General features: G+C 39.7%; 1 protein-coding gene across 2 annotated transcripts in view; it reads right to left on the reverse strand.

Moving 5' to 3' along the window:
• Window positions 1-20,347, reverse strand: part of sema4ba (sema domain, immunoglobulin domain (Ig), transmembrane domain (TM) and short cytoplasmic domain, (semaphorin) 4Ba) — a 51,015-nt gene that overhangs the window by 26,242 nt on the left and 4,426 nt on the right. Inside the window, exon 1 of one of the 2 annotated variants that reach the window (XM_023290302.3) lies at window positions 14,856-15,059. The exons of the other annotated variant lie outside the window; for it this stretch is intronic. The gene's annotated coding sequence lies outside the window, so the exon portion shown is untranslated. Of the gene's footprint in view, window positions 1-14,855; window positions 15,060-20,347 lie in introns of those variants that run through there. 2 annotated transcript variants of the gene reach the window in all.

Below are 20,347 nucleotides of genomic sequence, written 5' to 3' on the forward strand. Positions count from 1 at the left end.
AGGATACTGTTGAGGAACACCTAGTAAAGAGGAGGGATAAATTTGGTCTTTTTAATCATAGTTAACTTGTGTGAAAGAGGGTTTCAATAAAAGTCTTTAAAACTTAAATATTCACATCAAAATTAGTTCCGTTTCCACCAGGGTGAGGACCGGATTTGCAAAAGCTATAAAAGGAAAAATAATCAAAAGTGTCTGGACACCGAAGAGTTTCAGCCTCCAGCAGCAGGGAAATGACTCTTAATGATCCTGATGACAAAAGCAGACCAGGTAATGAAAGGCTTCTGCTTTCAAAACTCCAACCTTGGTCCCTGTCAGAAGTTTCTGGACAATAATCTTGCCAGACGGTAACATGTAATAGTCAAGGTGGGCGAGCTTAAGCGTCATTAGTGTCCTTTGTGAGGAGCAATTCAAAGTGAACCACTACTTGACCACCAAGCCTCGGCGATAACATTAATTCTGGTTTTGTGCGACAGCCAGAAAAAGAGGCCCACATGAATCCGGCTGAGGTATGTAGAGAGAGTTCGACTCAGCGTGAGTACGAGAACAAGGGCCCCTCTGACAGCACAGAAATCTATATGCAACTCTGCACTTCACTGCTCTCTCCTGCATGATGCATAAACTGAATCATCCCTTTCACTCTCTACACAGACGTGATAGTGTGCTCTGGCTATGGATGATGCTCTCCCATCTCTCCATCTATGATCTCCTCCTAAATCCTCCCAGAAACACATCAACCTCATCAGTTCGACAGAATCATTTCATTTGGAAAACGCTTACTGCAGATTAAAGCGCATCCAATCAAAGGCACGCGTTCAGTTTTATTAGTGGGAGGGCGCAGTTCTTTTTGGTTCTTCACCCAGATTCAATCAAAGCTATTTATCTCTATATATTTATATAAGACACGATAATGAAATTGATCTTTGTGTACTCCAAAGTCTGACAAATAAATTTGAAATGTTGCTTTCATTTCTTTATAATTAATGCATTCAATTTAAAAATGATACAGTTCAACTGATTAGTGATTTCACTGATCGTCACAGTAAATAACTAAACAGATTATTAAAATAAAACACAAGACTGTAAGACTGAAATACAGTTTTAGCATTTTAAATTCCATTCTTGTCAGTTTCTGCCTTGCTGCTTACTGTCTTCGAATTAGAATAAATAATACTGCAAACTGTCATATTTGTATCTTTATTTTTCATCAAACTTATAATTTAAAAGTGCAGGGATATCCCCAATGGAAACTGATGGACGTTTGGAGTTGTTACTATTTGAGTTATAGTCCAAAAGCTTCATCATCTCTATCAGGAACAGCAGCAGTTCTGACAGTCCACTCCTCACAGTGAAAATAATTAGCTGGGGAGGGGAGGAGGTCATTAAATCAAGCAGTAAGAAGTTCTGCTGGGAATAGGGTGAGAATTTGTCACAAGAAAGGGCCTGATTCATTGACATGTTGAAAGAAGAATAAAATTCCGCAAATATGCAACTCTGTCTACATAAAACTGAAAGTCTACAGAATTAGCTCAACTTGTGATGCAAAATAGATTTTACAATATAAAACTATCCGTCCGTCACTATGAAAGCACTTTATAGTAGATAATGCCACAAAAGAGGAAATAAGTTTTACATTTAACCAAACAGGGAAATTCCCAGCAGTCTTTGCCAGTCATTTCCTGTTATAGAGCTCCTGGTGTACAGTAAAAATATCCCTATATATCAGTGAATGACGAAGCCGGCCCAATGATAGCACTACTTAAAAGACTGTGAGCATTATAAATAGCAGCGCTGCTGAAACAGGTGGCTCCACCATTAGCATTTGCTATTTGAGTCGAGTAGGAGGGGTCGAGGCTTGCTGGATTCCACACACAGTCTGTTGACTGGAAAAGTGTTGATTGATAAATGCGACCTCGTGGCACCCCTGTTATCTAAAGAAGCCACCTGTACGCATGCACACGTTGGCCACCGACGTCACGTTCCTCAGATAACCCCGGTCACAAGCTCCCACATGTGGCCTTCAACCTGCACTTCCCCTCCTGCCCGCCTCGACACCTCCACGGAGCAGATGTGAGATGTGGAGGATATCATCTGTCAGGAGAGGCTTTAATGGAGGAGTACGCCTGCACATATGGACAGAGTGGCTGATTCACCGGTCGAGCAGTGTGGGCGTACACTGTTGACACACTTCTGCCCTGGTCCTACAGCCTTCTCACGTTATTGTGAAACTACTTGTTCCCGTCTAAAGATACCTGTCTATGAGTAATACATGACAGCACCTTTACCATAAATCACCAGTATCGGCTCAGAGTGCTTCGTGCCTCATTGCAGGAATTTCTGGGTATTCTGACTTCCCAACTCATCATGACTGAATAACCAAGTAAGCAGTTCCTGTTAAAACTGACGATCCAGGAGCCCGATGAGTTTGTTTAAGAGAAGAACACTAAATTAAAAAGGGCTGCACCTCACAGGTTAGTCTTCAGCCAGAGATTAGTGACAAAGTTCACAATCAGCAACAGTCAGGTGTAACTGTTGTGTAACTAACTGAAAGATCCAGCTGAACGGACAGCACTTGTTTGCTAATACAGTGGAGGATTTATTTCAAAATAAGAGCAAAGACACGGTATTACATTTTTTTAAACATATGACCTAAGACGTTATCCGAGTCTGTATAATAATAGAATAGTGAAGATTTTAAACTTTGTTTCATAAAAATTCAAATAGCTGCATGTATTTTAGACTTCAATCCAGTAAGAAATAAATTAGTGGCATAATTACGTATTTCTTATTTGGCTCAAAACACACATTTCTCTACAGACAGATATATACCAAAGCTACGCTTACAAAGAATTTGCAGTATTTAATATACTTTTTACCCCATAAAACGGAAATTTTTGGAACTTATGCTGCAGTTTATAGTGTGACAGTGACTTCTAGTTCACTGATTTCAATTAGATGAAGCTTTTCTAGCCAAGTCTTGAACATTTCTTACGTTTTAAGGATGCAACTTTGTTTCACCAACTAGTAGCTTCCAACAATTTGCAAAGACCTTGATGCACAAACTCAGTCATGGATCGACGAATAGCTGGCGCCACACACTCTTTTCCCCAGTTAATGTGAATCTACAAGTCTGCATTTCTGATTAGTGACTGTGATTTCTAAAGAAACACCCTCTCTTTCCTGCTCGACCCATTTTAAGTCCAGTCCCCAGACCCAGCGAAGAATAATTAATGGCTCATTCATCCTTGAGTGAACCATACAGCAGTAATTATGACCATATGCTATTCCAAAGACTTTTAATTGCCTAATTAAAATCTTATTAAACTATTGAACAGAGATAGGGGACATTTTGAACTTAAGGTTCAGGGGAGTTAAATTCATCAAGCTCGCTTCTCCTCTGGGGCTTGTGACACACGGTCAGAAATTGTAAATTTTTATCACAAGTGCTGAATTCCTCAAACTCACCAAATTTGAAGCTATCAGGAACTAAGAGTGTACTGATAAATTAATGTAATATATGGCTGTGAAAGTGGATGAGCATATTTCATCACCTCTGTCTTTGAAACCTATACAAGTGCTTAAATCAGCCCTGTCTCAGAAGTGAAAATATGTGAAACGATATTCCATTTCATTCCATTTCCCCCTCTGCACACATTTCCATAACAGATGTGGAGCCAGCAGAAGCAGCTTGCTGATGAAATGTAAAGTAGTGGAGCTGGGTCCGTCACCAGGCCTGCTATCACTATCAGTGTCCAAGTGGGTGAAAGAAGAGCAGCAGGGGCTCCACGGAAAAGTGCATTAATACTGAAAGGGGCAAGGACGAAGAGAAGAAAATGAAAGGACAAAGACAGCGTTTCTTACTGCTTCTCTCCTCATCAAACTCTAATATCTGTATTAAAACTTGTATGGCGAAAGAAATCGCTTGAATAACTGATCTCATCTACAAAATTCAGTGAGATCTTTATACCAGGTGAAAGCCATTTTCCTCTCCTGGTTCTGTATCTGTTATTACTCTGCACTTTAGGCCAACGCTCCCCTGTCAAAACACACCAGATAGCATAAACCTGGCTTAAAACTATTAATGTGTTGCTGTTAATAAAACCTCAAATATGACAAAAACTGAGGGACTGAGAAGGAACTGGCAAAAGTTTGTACTTTTCTTTCTCTCTGCACTCTGTTCAAAAACTCGGTGTAAGCCGATCCACTTTTAGGAAGGAGCCGGTACAGCTGATCTTGCTGAAATGGCCTATTTCTTTTCTACAGTCTGTTTTGCTGTTGTCACACCCTTTTATGCTGGGAAAGGAAACACCTACATCTTTATTCAGTTTTATCAGGATACACTTTACACGCACTAAGTTGGCAACCCATTTTACGTACCAGCCATCAGTTTTGAGCATTTCAAACCATTAGATGATTACCTGTATGATAAACTATCTTCGTGTTGTAGATTTTCAGTGGATAAACCTTGAAATATTTGTCATATCATTCAATGCATCTGCAGCTAATTATCATCCCCTTACAAAAGATGTTCGTCTTTTCCTAACATTTGCAGGAATGGCCTTGAAACACACTGCTTCTGCTGCTTACACTGCAACTGTTTGTGCTACTGTTTATATTAGAATAAATATCAATACTTTAATAAATATTGCTATTAAACGGATGGATACAAGTGCTTGACAAGCAGAGTCTATGCTTTAATCTTGAAGGACTTACGGATTTGGGTTTGAAATAATTGTATTACTTTAATGATTGCCAGGATTAAGTGCAAAGTGAGGATTCATCATCTAGTGGTATTTGTTTTGACTTGTTAAAGAGCATAGTTTTGAGTGTTATTATGTGAATTTATTTTTGCACAATTATTTGCCTTTGGGGTGTGTTGCACCACATGCTGACAAATCTGATACCACCTGCAAATAGATGCTGTTTAACTCTCTTGTACTTAGAGCTGCAGCTGGAAAGCTCTGCAGAGTATCTCCATCTGTGACCTGATAATACTCAATAAGAAGTTTTACATTTACCATCTCATGTGTGTCCATGCTGCAGTATTGTGATGAGGTTGATGAGAGCTTCACGTCAAAGCCTTCTGCTAAAAGGTGGGTTTATAGTAACAGTCTGTGTTGTTAAAGAAAGTGGGACTATATGCAGTCAAGGCCAGTAAAAGCAACAAATTCATCAATGAGTATTTTATGACAGGAATAAAAACATACAGTATCATACTGTTCAGCGAAGGGCCTATGTTTTTATGAGGTTCCTGGCTGCTGCCAGACACAGGTGAGGAACTGTTTCAGCCCTGGCTGCTGTAAGTAGGTCAGGCCTGTTGAAACACTCAGTCCCGTTCGAAATGTCTCCACTTGTTTGCAGTAAAATTCCATCTGCATTTGCGAGAGTGAAATAATCTGATAGAGTGAGTGCGATAACTGGCATCTACATAAGGTGCTGTATTGGGCTTGTTCTTGTTTACCTTCACGAACTTTATTTGCCATCATAGATAAGTCTGTGAAACACACCTATAGTATCCTGAGGGTGTTATTTTGGAGAAATAATATATGTTATGGTGACATTACTCTAAATACCACAACTATTCAGCAGGATTTATACTGTGTCTGAACTGCATGTCAGATGATGTCAGCTAAGCCCACCCTGACACGTTTACAACGCTGGATAGGAGGTGCGTCTGTCACCTGGTATCTGTAATTTTCCAAAACTGACAATTTGACATACTTCACGCTGTACTGTATTATTCCCCTTTCTTACACAACTATTGTGGCACATTTCATTCATACAACACCGAGCAACAATAGTCAGTGTGTCCCTGGAGAGACTGTCTGAAAATGTGTGCTCTTATCCTCATTTCTAAATGATATCATACTTATTCCTGTCAATGACGAGCAGCTTTTTACTTGACTACAGACACACGTGATTGATTGAATTGTATGTCTTAACAAAAAAAAAACAAATTAGCTTAAAAGAGTATGTAAAGAATGTTCATATGTAAAGAAACTGCAAAATATAAACTCATTACCAAATAAAGCAGTCGTACGTGAAGAAAAAGACAAGCAAACCTTCAGTTTCAAACATTTGTCACAGTTATTACGTAGGTCAAACTGGCAGACAAAAAGAAATAATGTGCTGCATTAATATTTGCTGCCCATGTAAATTCATGGACCGCTCAATCAGCACACAATGCATTGAAACATTTGTCCTCTTTGAAATTGATTAGGCTGGTGTGGCATCCATGAAAGGCTGTAAACAAAGCGCCGTGGCTGTTCTCTCTTGATGTCCACAGCGAGAAGCTGCATGCATTCCCGTAGCTTAGAGGCTTAAACAGAAGCTCAGGCTATAGGCCATTGGGCAAAGAGCTGCACACATCCATCACTGCGTAAGACCGATAAAAGGCTCAGAATATCCACTTCTCCACATGCACACAGACCAGCCTTCAACGAAACTTAAGAGTTCAAAGTCTACAAAGTACATCGTCACCCTCGTAGTGACACACTGCTCAAGGTTTTACACATCTTCTTCATACAGAGAATTAATTCAATACTAAAGCGAGAGAATGATGTTTTCACAAAATTTAAGCAAATAATTTTCTATCAAATAATTTCTACATGAACAAACTAATAGTTTCAGCACTAATAATAATCTAGCAAAGCCTGAACAAGCTGATGCTGCAACTTACTGCCTCTTGAAACCACTTAAATCTTGTGAGGAAAAGTTTCATGTGTTTCTGTGATACAGTTTTTGTCATATTACAAGCAAAGATCACTGACAGGCCAGGGATAGATGTGTTCATTCAAGCAGATGTAATCAGGTTCATGTTCACTCTTCAATCATCTATTGAACAGCGGCCTATTTAAAATGACACCTGTGAGAACTGCTTAGAGCCTAATCCAGTTGTGTGCAAACTAAAGTTGCTTTACAATGTCCCAAGTTCAAGCAAACGCCCTGTGAGCCTTGCCAGATTATAAGATGAAATCTGTGCTCTTTATGTGGTTATTTTTTTTTTATGAACAATAATTTGTATATGTCTGTTACTTTGCAATATTTGCAGTTTTGTTAAAATTGTATTTAAGCATTCAAAACTCTAAACATGACATTAAATGTAGACTGCTTTTGCAGAAAAAAAAAAACTCAGTAAGACAAAAGGCCTCCTTTGAGAGATGCAGATGGCATGCAGTGTTCTGTGAAAACATTGAGGGAAATTGAAAGTCTGTTAACAACACCAAGACTAGCTTTGTAATACTCTCAAAATCAAGTTCATGGGATAAGACTATACAAATGGTGAACAAAATGATCCTGAGCCAGCAAATATGGAGAGTCAGGTTTCATGTGCCTGTGGTTACACTGGTTCATTTAATCTCTGGCTCCAGTCCTCAACATGTCCTTAAAGTTGGTACCTAATGCAAGTCAAACCACTTTTTTTGACCCCTTTATGTGGCATATAAGACCACATTAAAATATCTGTGTGGGGGTAGTCTGTCCCCTTTATGTGGGGTCTGAGAGTGAGGGGCAGCTGCCCCCCACACAAAGTGACCTCACTTAGTAAAGATCAATAGCAAGTTGCACATTCCTTGCTCCGAGTCTTCAGCAGTCACTTAAGCCTTGGTATCCCAGTCATCCAAGCCATCTTGTGAATCCTTTAGGACAATGATATTTGGGGTAAATTCCAATCATTGACATCCAACATCCTAGACGACCAGATTTGACCTATGAGGGCAACGCATCTGGTAAAACCATACGTGGTAGATGAGCTCTTGTCACTCAAGAGTATCAGCCTATAGGCAATGTTACCGGAGTCACACAAGGGCAAATCTGTCAAGCCAGCATTGCTCAGTTTCGGTCTAATTTTGCATGTGTGTGCTTCACATTTTTAACCGTGCCTCTTTAAATTGCACTGTACACTGTCTTGCACACAGCAAAATTATGGGCCCCACATTGATCCCTGGGCTAGATGATTTAATGGCTGACTGACTGTTCTATTTAACCAGACAAGCATAATAAGGGGATTAGCAAACTATCAGATGACACAGTTCAGTGTGCTTGGCTGCAGGTATACAGGCAGATATCACATGATTTGTTAATCACTGTGCAGATGGTATAAATTACTTCACTTTAAAAAAAAACAACATTTTAAGAAAAAGAACAAAAAGCCAGTTGAACTTCGCCACACTTCACAAGATTTTGATGCCAAATTGCCTTCACCTGTTAGTTAAATGGAGTTTCATCCTGAACATAAAAAGGACCCTTGAAGTTCATGTACCTTTGTGTTGGCAGTGAAAACCCACACAGTGTGTGCTTGAGATGCAATCAGAGTCCTGACATGTCTGTGCGGCACCCAAACCCTCAGAGCTGGAAGCGTGTAGGTGGGAGCTGATGTCATGGAGAGATGGGGGTGAAATGATGTGTTACTAGAAAGCTGAGCCTCTTCCTGGTGCTATCAGAGCACATAGCATGTCCTCAGACATATTCACCTACTTTCACAAGTTAGGCAAGAGCTGATTGACTATGTGGTAACCACAGAAAGGCACTCTGTTCTGAAATTCAAGAGTTAAAAATAAAACTTTCAGATGTAGTTCTGAGTAAAGCAGGAAAAAAAAAAAACATATTATCCAAATCCATGACGCATGTTAGTATAAACCAAAGAAGGTTAAAGCCCCTCTGACGATTCAACATAAAAAAAGTAAATAACTGGATAACAAAAACACTGAAGTCTCGTGATAACAAACAACTACTCAGCATAAGAATTCCAAAGTCACTCATTTCCCGCAAACCCAAGAGACTGCTTACGCTGAACTGTGACGTTATTATCAGGCAAGCAAGTGATTCATCCCATTATTTATAAACTATAAGATGTAAGGTCAATGATTTGAGCAATGACAGTAAACAGACTTGTTTTGTGTGTATCACAAACTAAACATAAAGAAAAGCCGACCACTACAGAGTCCTGAATTTAGACCAGAAGATGTTTCTCCATTTCACAAAGCAAGTTTCTGTTAAGTTACGAAACTAAAAGACTCTAAGTACGGACAGTGAATTTCTGTGTTACTAGAAAGCATCTGTGTGCTCTATTCTGTCATCGAAACCAGTAAGACCCGGTAAGTCATACTGGGGAAAAAAGCATCAACAGTGTTAGTTCCTGTGAGCTTAAACTGCACCTGCATGCTGAACAGCTTCATCCCCTCCAGATGTCTGGAGGCCTCGCTAGACCTAGAGCCAGCACATCTATAACTGTCTCCTCAACTGCCCAGACTCTGGTGGATAACTGCCAGAAAGAAAGCAGAGATGCAGGGGGATCTGAGCCCTGCAGCCACTCATGCTGCACAAAAAAAGTGCTGAAAGAGGCCATAAGATGGCTTGTGTGCTGTGTCCTAATATATCACATCTTCAATCCAATCTGATGAATTATTCAGACACTGCTATCTACTGTGCCTCTCACCTAAAACATCTGCCCTGCCAGCCTGTCTGCCAGGTCTGGCTTACACTCAGCTCTGCCACAGGAAGCTTTTAGTCTGCTGCTGTCCTGTGGTCTCTGTTCCATTTAACCCCCTTCCTCTATCTCTATTTCCATCTCCTGGACGTGGACAGTTGAGAACTACAGCAAAGAGAAAAAGAGATCAGGTTAGCGTGTCAAAAAGCAGGATCAGTCTGTACAAGATTTAAAAATGAAAACAGTAGATTTGAAAGATCTGTGGGAATATCTGGGTTGTCAAAGTAACAAACTACCTTGTATGACCTGTTGTTAGCAGACGTCTGAAAGCAAAAGTGCTGTGAAGGGCCACACAAGGAAAGAAAAGGCTGCTGTCATAAAGAGTTATGACAATCCCGGTATAATTGGCTCCTCAGAGGTATTCATGATGTGTTATTCAACTGCAAATATGAAAAGCGGAGAATGAAAGAGAACTTGAGCAAGAAGTACTTTTCCACTTCTGCACAAGTGCCTAAAAATTGTCAGAGGCAGCCCCCCCACATTCTGATGGCTAAAGGTTTTGGGGACAAAAACTGGCCAACTGAAGTCATATTTCCCCTGTGTTTCATGAAAAACTCGGGAGCAAGGGAGTGTATAATATTCTAGCTCTGGGCTATTTCACACACAAGCAGGGGGCATGAAGCAGAAAACAGAGCAGGTAGCGTTACATATTTCCAGGTCAGTCAAGTGAGGAGTGTTTGTGAGGGATAAAGGTGCACAATGACCTCCCCCTGCACTGTTTTTGGATTTTAGCAGGGCACAAAATGACTAAATACCAGCATCTTCACCGTCATCTTCCGTTGCACATTTCTCATTCATAACTTTCAGGCAACGACCCACCTAACACTATTTGTGGAGCAATTTTGTCCGTCAATCAAAGTGTTTCGACCACTAATGTGCATCAAATGTCTTGCTGTAAAATGCTTCTCAGTAAAGAAGGGCACTGGGCATCAATATTAAAAGAAAGCACAGCTTGTTTACAATGAGGCAATTAGACGTCTGTGATCAGAGAGCTACGGCAGGAATGTCTTTAAGGGTCACTGGCACCATTAGCGGAGTAAAGGGCACAACCTGGAATGCTCAGAGATATCAAATCACAGCAGTGGGGGAGGGACGGGCTGCTAAACAAGGCTCGGTCGGAGGCTGATTCAATCATCAGACCTGCTCTCGTACTCGTGTCGGGAAGCACACAAACACATTTGACCAGTAACAACAACCTGATGTATTAGCCGTATGTGATCTCCAGTGTCGGGAATGTGGAGATACATAGCTTTGGGAGCAAAAATAGAACTTTATTATTAAACATGTAACATGCAAGAGGAACAGGTGTGAGGTGAAGGGTGATGGAAACGCGCCCCGAAAAGACAATTTTGTAATTCTCACACCGGCATGTAAACATACTCCACATGGTTGTGCGAAGCTGTTTCAAAGGGTTGTGTACAGTTTAAATAAAGCGTTGCATGTGTAAGGGGAAGGTCCCGGAGTGCTTCATTAGTATGACGTGTTTTGACGCCTGTTTCGTATGCGTTCAAAGGCAGATCCGATGGTCTCTGTGACAGCAAAAGCACAGTGATCTGGCTATGTTCCACGTCCACAGTCATTTCCCACATCATGGCACAGCCCTACACTGGGAATAAACAGAGGAGCCCGCTGCGCTCCCAGAATGCATGTTTGCAAAGTTCCCATCAGTGAGCAAACAGTAATAGGACTCCCAGAAGGCCTGTGTTTAACCTTTAGGTTACAAGTGGCTGGCCACTCCGCAGCCCACCCCTCCCTCCTGCGCCTCAGCTATTAACCCCTTTCTCACTCATTTTAGTCAGCACAAACAGCAACACAAAGGAAGTCAGATAAAAATCACAGCATCTGAAGAATATGTGATTAAAAGGTCCAGAACAGCCATTGTATAGACGTTGTGGTGAGATTATTTTGTCAGCTGCCTTTTCAAAGGTCAAAAATTAACTTCTAAGGCAACATGGGTGAGACATCCACCAACAACAAGGAACTGTGATAACCACAACTCATATTATTTGGCTGAAAGGACAAGTTTATGGTAGAAATTATTTTATCAAAGAAACAAAACAGCCTCAGTCAGTGCCACTCAAAATCCTCTTGAAAAAGAGCAGGATGTGAAGCATTATGAATGGAGCATAGTATATACTAGAGCCCAAACAATATAAAGTTTTCCTGATATTAATGACAAATACCAGTTTGTCACAGATATTTTGTTATCGTCATATATGCTGTCTGACATGAAAACTTTCTTTTATGCACAAAATGATGCTTGGTTTCATTTAAAAATCCTGTCATCACATTGTTTGTCCAGCAGAGCAACTCTGACTCCACTACACAATAACACTCTCAGCGGCACATGTAGCAGAGTATGTAACAGAGCTGAGCAGACAGCAGGTACCAGGCAGTTTGTCAAATACTTTTCTGGAAAGTTAATAAACACTGATCCCATAATTTTGCCCTTGCAATATAACTTTAACACATATATAACAAGTACTTTTTTACCCTCTTAAAATCCAGTACTGCTCAGGCTCTAGTATACACAGCAGTTTTGGTAAAGTAATTCCATTATTTTTGAGTTTTCCATTCTTCACTGTACAAATGTATTAAGTTGATAGCAATTTAATGGGTTCCAACAAACTAAAATTTGTCAAACATGAAGTCCTCTGTATCTGCATCACTTTTCTGCAGAGTAATTAGAGGAGACAACGCTGCATCTCAGGACTGTGCTTTTTTTTTTTTTATACCCATGTTAGTTGCTGCAGTAAGCATAGATCTTGTCTTTGAGTGCAGCATGAAATATTTTGGCTGAATGCACTTACAGTGAATTCCTTCTTGGAAGGCATGAATGTAAACTGTGACTCTGTGAACTGTGACTTGTTCAGCATGTTACACATTGTGTAAACTTGTGTTAGTGGCATGCAATTCAAACACAAACATTTGTGACACCAAACCATATGGGAATGGAAACATAAAATAACACAACAGCAAATCAAAAATGGAAAATCTCTCTCCCTCTCTCATAAATCACAGGGCAAAAGTCAATCCAACTATATAAACAGATGAAGAAGAAGGATCAGAGGAGCCTAATGCTGAGAAAATACCCTTTGGTTATGCTGACAGAATAGAAATGTGCATATGGGGCCAGCATAGGGGATTAATCTGTGATAAGACAGTGTGCAGCATGATCTCTTTCTTGTATGTCTGCTCTCCCCTAATGTGCAACAGGTTGTTCACTGCTTTGAGCTGCTTCACAACACAGAATCACATAATTTTACCTTTTTTTTTGCTTATATTCCTCTCAGTAGACTTGACGTACTACAGCACTGCATCAAAAACTGTTTCAAACTGCGGAGGAATGTTTCAGCGCTCCAGTTAAGTCAAGCTTGTTCTGCGAGTAACTATCATCATGTCATAAATTAGATTTTTGTGAAGTCTGGATTTGAGCTATTGATATAACAGGCACCATGCTTTACCAACGAGCCAAAGCTTCTCTGACAGCATCATACAGGCAGTTCATTGTCAAGGCCGCCGGTATCCAGAATGCAACTGCCAGCTGTTTTCTTTGTGGATCAAACCAAAAGAAAACAGCAGGCCAAGGTCAGCACAGACAAGCTCTTCTCCTACAGCAGACAGATGAATCTCCATATACAAGGCCATAAAAGAAAAACTCTCTGTCACAAATGTGACAGCGCAGTCGATTATATTCCACCCTCTTGCGGAATAATCAAGAGTTCTCAAGGATTCATGAAAGCTCCCATTTTTTGTCCAGTTCTGTCGGGTGTTTGTTGATCACTTGAGAATCTGTGTCTGTGTGAAAGCTTGGTTGGGAGGGTTATCTCTCATGTCTAGCTGCCCTTTTGCTATCCGTTAGACGGACACAGATGGGCTTTTGAGACGGATATCAAGTTTTCTTGAGGTTATATAAGATGACAGTGATGCTGATTTTTCTCTTGGGTAACTTAGAGGAACTGAGGATTTAAAAGCTGCCCGTCATTCCAAAATATGCTCTGCTTATTGTCACATTGTTTTGATGTTTGACCTTTGCCGTGCAGAATGATGAATGTGCAGAGTTTGACACTAAAAGGCTGTTTATAAATGTATCTTTTGAACAAAGATAATACCTCTGTACTCATAAACCTGAGGTCAACACAGTCAGATGTAGTAAAACATGCCACTCACACAAGTAGAAGACATTTAACCCTAAGTGATAAACTCAGCATCCATCAGAATATGTTCTTAAATGGGCACTAGTTACATATTCATAAATCCTGTTTTCAATAAGGATGTAATGTAAGAGTTTCAGACACGTTATTGCATTTTTAACCTTTGAATATAAAATAACTAATTATCTCTCTTGTTGATTTACAAATCTGTTTGCTTGTGAGATTTTCAAGTAAAGACTACACACTCAAAAACAACAAATAGGAATAAATAGAAATCTTGACCTCGCAGACTTCTGTCAAACATTTCCATTTATGGTGTCTATCCATTAACTACCACCCACACTCCTGACAATTTGGCACCGCCGTTGATTGTGCTGCCAGCAGTGTGTGGGTGACACATTTGAATTTCAAACAATAACACCTGATGCTTCTGTGCCGTTCCAGCATCACATCATGGACCCGTGTCCAGTGTCAGGATACAAAAAAAGTACTTGAGTTTCACAGCGCTGGCTCTCAAACATCAAAACCGCAGTCTGTTGAAAATTTGTGTTGATATTTATATTCTTTCTTGCTTACGCCCATCTGATTTTCCACAGTCCTCACAGTTTGCCAGCTGTGGAGAGGATGTGTGTGTGTGTGTGTGTGTGTGTGCACTTGCTGCCACATTCACTAACTCACTATCCATGGAAAGAGGCCCCCTTCCACACGCTAGTGATGAGTTGTACCTCAGATGAAAGAGTTTTTTCTGCTCCAACAGACACTCACACACAAGCCAGCAAGTCTCAAAATATAACATACCCTGGTAAATAGCTGTGATTCTAAAGAATATAAGACCAACATCCCTTAATGCAAGGGTATGACAACAAAATACAAGCACAGAAAACACACACACATCCAGCAGCTTGCTCTCAGAGTGGGTCTTTAATGACCCCTTTGCCCTGCTATCACCTTACGATAAAGACCTACTGCAGAGGATAGAGGGCTGTCTCGTGTCAGCTCACACCCACTTTTCCCTTTAAAGAACGAAACCAACAAGAAACCCCACACTGGCTGGCTCATAAAAACTTTATACATCTCTAATAGGGAAATGGCAGGTTATACTGGCATCATTTCAATAGGTAACCAGAACTGCAGCGCGCTCACATCAATGATTCATGCAGCCACGGCACCACACAGTTAATGAACACAGGGGTAGTCTCTGTAACAGCAGTACTTACGCTCTGTCCCAGTCAGCTGTGAGACAAAAAACTCTCTTCACATCTGAAACAGGTTTCCTTTAGGTGACGCGCAAGACAGATTAATTCCTCCTCGGGGAAAATGTCAGAAGAAAATCCACAGAAACAGCAGAGTTTGAAGCTGTGTTGGATGACAGCTCTGAGTCCGCAGGTCCACGCTCTCAGTCTCTCTGACACCGAGTCCTACTACAGCCTCACTGTGGCCACTCAACCAACCAGAGCTCCTCCCATCACACACAGTAAGAGGGAAGGAGGGAGGGAGGGAGGGAGGGAGGGATGAGAGGAGGGAGTCAAGGGAGGGACTTTTCTACAGCATGATTCATCTCTGACCTGCCACTGTGCAAGTTTTGATTTCACTCTGATTTTTAGTGCAACTCTCTTCACCTCTAAAATCTAGTACTGAATGGATTCTAGTGTTGGTGATGATCTTTGGCAATTTCTATATGTTGTAAAAAGAGAGAACGACTGGCTTCAAGCTAACAAATCAATCAATTGCCTGATAGCAGATTTGAGGTTTTACAGTCTTCTTATATACTCAGAAATACGGTGCCATATCAATAATTTTTAAGGTCACAAGCCTTAACTTTCAAGATCCTGAAACTAAATACTAAGCAGTTTGTACCAGCTTAGTGATCGGAACCAAAAACTAGAGATGAATGAAGAATATAATATCTAATACAGGAAGAATACATAAGAAGAACATAAAGATAATACAACTTTAATCTCTATATTATTTAATTTTTTATAGAAATTACATTTCTTTTTAAATGAAAAGGCAGTCAATAAGTTGCTTTGGGCTTTTTTTCTCTATATTGAGTGAATTATAGGTATAATATGAATAATTTCTCCATTAAAATGTTCAAGAAATACTAGACCAATTTTATATATCTTTATGACTTGTGTGCTTAGATTTAAAAAAAATGTTTCCAATAATCTTCAAAGCCAGAGAAGTCCATCATATTTTTCAGGTATACTGTGCGTTTCATTGTGGTTGCCTCTCAATGGCGTCATATTCCCTTTAATCACCTGGATGATATGTGAGAGAGTGTGAGAAGAAGAAGAAGAAGAAGAAGAAGAAGCTAACTAGTCACTACCTCATGACTGAATTTACCACATGATGATAGTTACAATATCTGTGTGGGTTTACTGACGTTACTTGGGTTGTTTCATTATAACAAAATGAATGAATCTGCGTGACTCAGCGTAACATGAATAAAGCCTTAAGGCATTATTTTCTTCAGCTGAGCAACAGCTGTGCAGCTGTGCAACTATTATCTAGTATCCACAGGCCAGAAGGAAACTGAAAGGATTAAGAGGGGATTCAGACCAAAAACACTGTAACTCTGGAAAAGATTTTCTTGATTTGAGTAACATAAAGTCAAATGATGACTGTATTAAAACAGATTGCTAATCTACCTGTTAAACTGAAAGAGAAACATCTATGTAATGTAACATTGCATGGCTGAATTTAGAATGTTAAAAGACAATAAATGACAAAGGCCTTCTCACATTGAACATACCTCTGAAACACTTGTCTTTTAGCTCTGCTGGAAGTTAGTTCTGACTGCAGATGTTTGTCTCTCAGCCAGCTGCTTGCATCACTATAAAGCAAGACTTCAGTGATCGCAATTAGCAGTAACTTCAAGCTACCAGAAAATAAACTAAATCTATCTGTCTTAAAGCACAGTCATCCTCTAACTACTGTGTACTTTGTATCAGAGAGAAGTTAAATATCTTGAAAGCTAAGGCATGTGGCCTTAAAAGTCTGCTATCAGAGGCCATTTATTGATGTATGGGCTTGAAACTGATCAATGTAATGACTCACTTTGTTTTTTTCTCATTTTTTACAACATGTACAAATCACCAAAGATTATCACCAACTCTAGAGTCAATCCAGTATTCCTTTTTTTGTGAGCTGATACCGCTTTTTAGGAAGAAAAAAATTCAAAATATCAATATATCAATAATGAAGACAAAGCTTGACTCTGCATTCCTGTCTGCTCAGCTGTGATACATACTCTGCTACATGTGCTGCAGACATTTTCTTTCTGTATTATGTTCTGTAAAAGTAAGTTTCATGTTGGCATATATTGCACACCATGTATGCAGATACCAACATATCTGCAAAATCGTTCCCTTTCCTTCTTCTACTTGTGCCATCAAATTTAAAATTGGATGACATTTTAATGCTGACAGACACCACAAATGATTCTTAGCTTAAGAAAAACCTCTTTGCTTTTTTCTACCTCATTAAAAGCTTGAGACAGTGTCAACCGGTCATTTAAGAACTCTGTATGCCTGCTGTACGCTGTGAAGTCGCTACTGCATCTTTTATAACCATCACAACACTGCACTTCTCAGTGTATCAAAAGGAACACTTCTTGTTTTATGGTACATCTGACAAAACTGTGCAACCATGCAGGTTTGAGCATGAAGGTTCATTTGTTCACTTCTTGATAGGAAACATCCTTTCCATTTTCCAATTTAATCTGCAGCAACACAGATGCCACCACAATCTGACTTGAATTTTAACTGCAAAACAAAAACATTTAACATTTAGAAACAGTTGCAAGCATTTCTCCTTCCAATGCAAACTACTTCAACTATTTTAATAGATATGTCTTGTAACTTACTTCAATGAAATCTACTAAAAGGCACATGAAGTGTCCCGTCTGTGAAGTTGGGCCACAGAGTAGCTCTAAAATAATACAAAAGTAGCAAGGACAATGTTTTCAGGCTGACAATGTTTTCAGGCCGACAATGTTTTCAGGCCATGACACTGAAAGTACAACAGAAGTGATGCAACAAAGTCTCGCAAGGGGCCGTTTCATGTCTTGTAAAGGGGACACTCAGCTCCAAAGAAACACGTACTGCTTGTTTTGTTTTGCAAACAGAGCTTAGACTCATGTATTATAAATGCCCTAAAATATTACAGGAAATAATCAGAATTTATTCTAATGTGATTACACCCTGTAGAAAGAGTTGTGCATGTGGATGTTTCATAATATGGCAGCGAATGTGCACCAAAGTGTTTCAAAAGTCTCGTCAAAGTGAAGTGTTACCAAATAACTTCACATGCCTGCTCCAAAAATATTTCCAGGGTAAATAGAGAGAAGTGTAAGATAGCGGGGTGTTGAGACGGGGACGCCTGTTTCTAAAATAGCAGATGCTAATTATACACTTTAGGCAACTGCTAAGGAGGGAGACGCGATGCCAAGTTTGAGGTGTTGGGATTCTGAATGTCGGCTCAGTGTTTCTGTGCACAGTCAAGATTCCATGCAGCCACCTGAGACATTCGGAGGCCACAGCGAGGAAACTCAACTGGATGTCTTATTTATGACTTGTGTCGGGCCGAAACCGCCGCCCCTGTTGAACGAGTGACGCACCTCTGGTTGAAGTGGACCACCTGCCACTGCCATGCAGGGAACAGTTTGTAAACAGTCCATATCACACAAAGGTCTCCTCTGGCAGACGTCTAAACATGTGGCTCAGACCCGTCACACCGATACAAACTGGCCTTTCTCATTGCCTGTGACCCGGCTAATGTAGCTGTTCTCAAAATGTCGCTTTTCATTGCCTCTGCTCTCGTGACTTTGACATAAAGTGCACCCCAATTACCAACCACAGAAATGTTCATTGGTTGAAATAGTTACCTTTAATGAGAAAGTCAATTAAGTGTTGGATGACTGTAAGATATTTGGTTGTTCATAAATATGAAACTATAAAATGGAAAACATTTGAGTATCATTAGTTGAAAATTCAACCTTTTATCCCACTGATGGGTTCATTTGAAGGCTTGTGTTTGTCCGATAATTTTCTGAAACAACAGGTACAATATTTAATGAATAATATTTAATGTATAACATTTATTATCATTGTATTTATTGTAATCTGTATTTATCTTAGAAATGTATGTCATTTGTAAATGGAAAAAATATTTTTTTAACCCTCTGTACCCCAAAACTTTGAAGGGCATGTTATCTTTATTTGTTTGGTTTTTTTTTTTGTTTCAAATTTCAAATGAATCAGAACCAGAAATTAGAATCAGAAAGAATCTTCAAATGTTTTACTTTCTGTCAGTACTTGAACTAATCATTCATGAGGTGCCGTTTCATCTGAAAAACAAACCAAATCTAAGCTTAAAATTGTGATAAATCATTGAAATCAATTTATTCTACTTGTCCAATTGCCAAATTTGCCCAAAATTAACCATTTACATATACCAGATTTTGTAAAAAAAACAACTAATTCTGTGCTCATCAGCACAACCAAGACACCCTTAGCGATTCAGCTGTGATCAACAGTCGCGTGACAAAAATTCAGAAGCTTTTAGGCTGAACTGCAGGCTGTGTTTACACAGAGCAGATAGGAAATAAATTAAAAATGTAAGCAGTAAAATATTTATAGTATATAGAGTCACTATTTTTTCAGTATTGGCAAAAATGCTGTACACGTTTGAGTTAAAAAAATGTTTTAATTATTTATGGCAACATAACTGTGTCGTATTAAACTGCTTGTGGGTTCACAGGATTAAATGATTATGAAAATATGATTTGGTATACAGTACTTAGGATATATGGTAATCTGTAGCTCATAGACCCTATATAAAGAAGTCAGAAACAACCTCCTGCCTCACTCAATATGCCAAGGCAGCTGAAAATGTTTGGTAAAGTGAATAAAGTCAGGCCTACTGGAGAAGAAGTGTGCAGTTTGATAACATTACATTTAAATGTGTGACACATTATGAGCTTTTCTGATTGCAGCGGACCGCTTGAAAACGCAGGTTTGATCATTCTCCATCCTCTGCATGTTTCACGCACAGCAAGCAGAAGTGCTGACAGGTCATTCTATATAAATGAATGAACAGTGAAGGAATTACAGCGCTGTGATAAGCCCTCGTGTTTCACATATTAGCTTAATGCAAACACACCAGATAGCAGCCCTACACTACTTAGAGTCACTGAGGCTGACAGAAGCGCTGAAGAAATGCTGGCACAAACCTCTCCACCCCACTCCTATGTTTGACTGTGTCACTGAGATGATTCTCAGGTTTACTGCAGCAATGTTTTTGTAAACGCAGTATTATCCAATGTGCTGATTTTGTGATGCATGTGACAAAAAAATTAAAAAACAACTGACTTCTCCAATCTTCTTTGCCTTTATCATAGCAGCTATATAAAGTCACAATAACGCTGTAATGTACTGCATTTTTACCACATCCTGTCTTATCATGCTGGGGCTATCTATGGCCTTCTGACCATCAAATGCTTTTCTGCTGAGAGTGCTTTTCCTCTTTTTTTTCCAGCAGGAATGAAGCACAACAGCTCTGAGACCTGAGCATGTTTCCAGCAACAAAAGCACTGTTAACAAGAAGTGAAAAATATTTCACCTTTTAGCAAAAACACCGCTGTGCATCTCACAGGTTGTCAGCAGTCGCATAGTAACAGCAGGGCCACGGTCGACACTTGCCTCAA

Source organism: Amphiprion ocellaris, chromosome 3, assembly GCF_022539595.1.
Source record: "Amphiprion ocellaris isolate individual 3 ecotype Okinawa chromosome 3, ASM2253959v1, whole genome shotgun sequence".
NCBI lineage: Eukaryota > Metazoa > Chordata > Actinopteri > Pomacentridae > Amphiprion > Amphiprion ocellaris.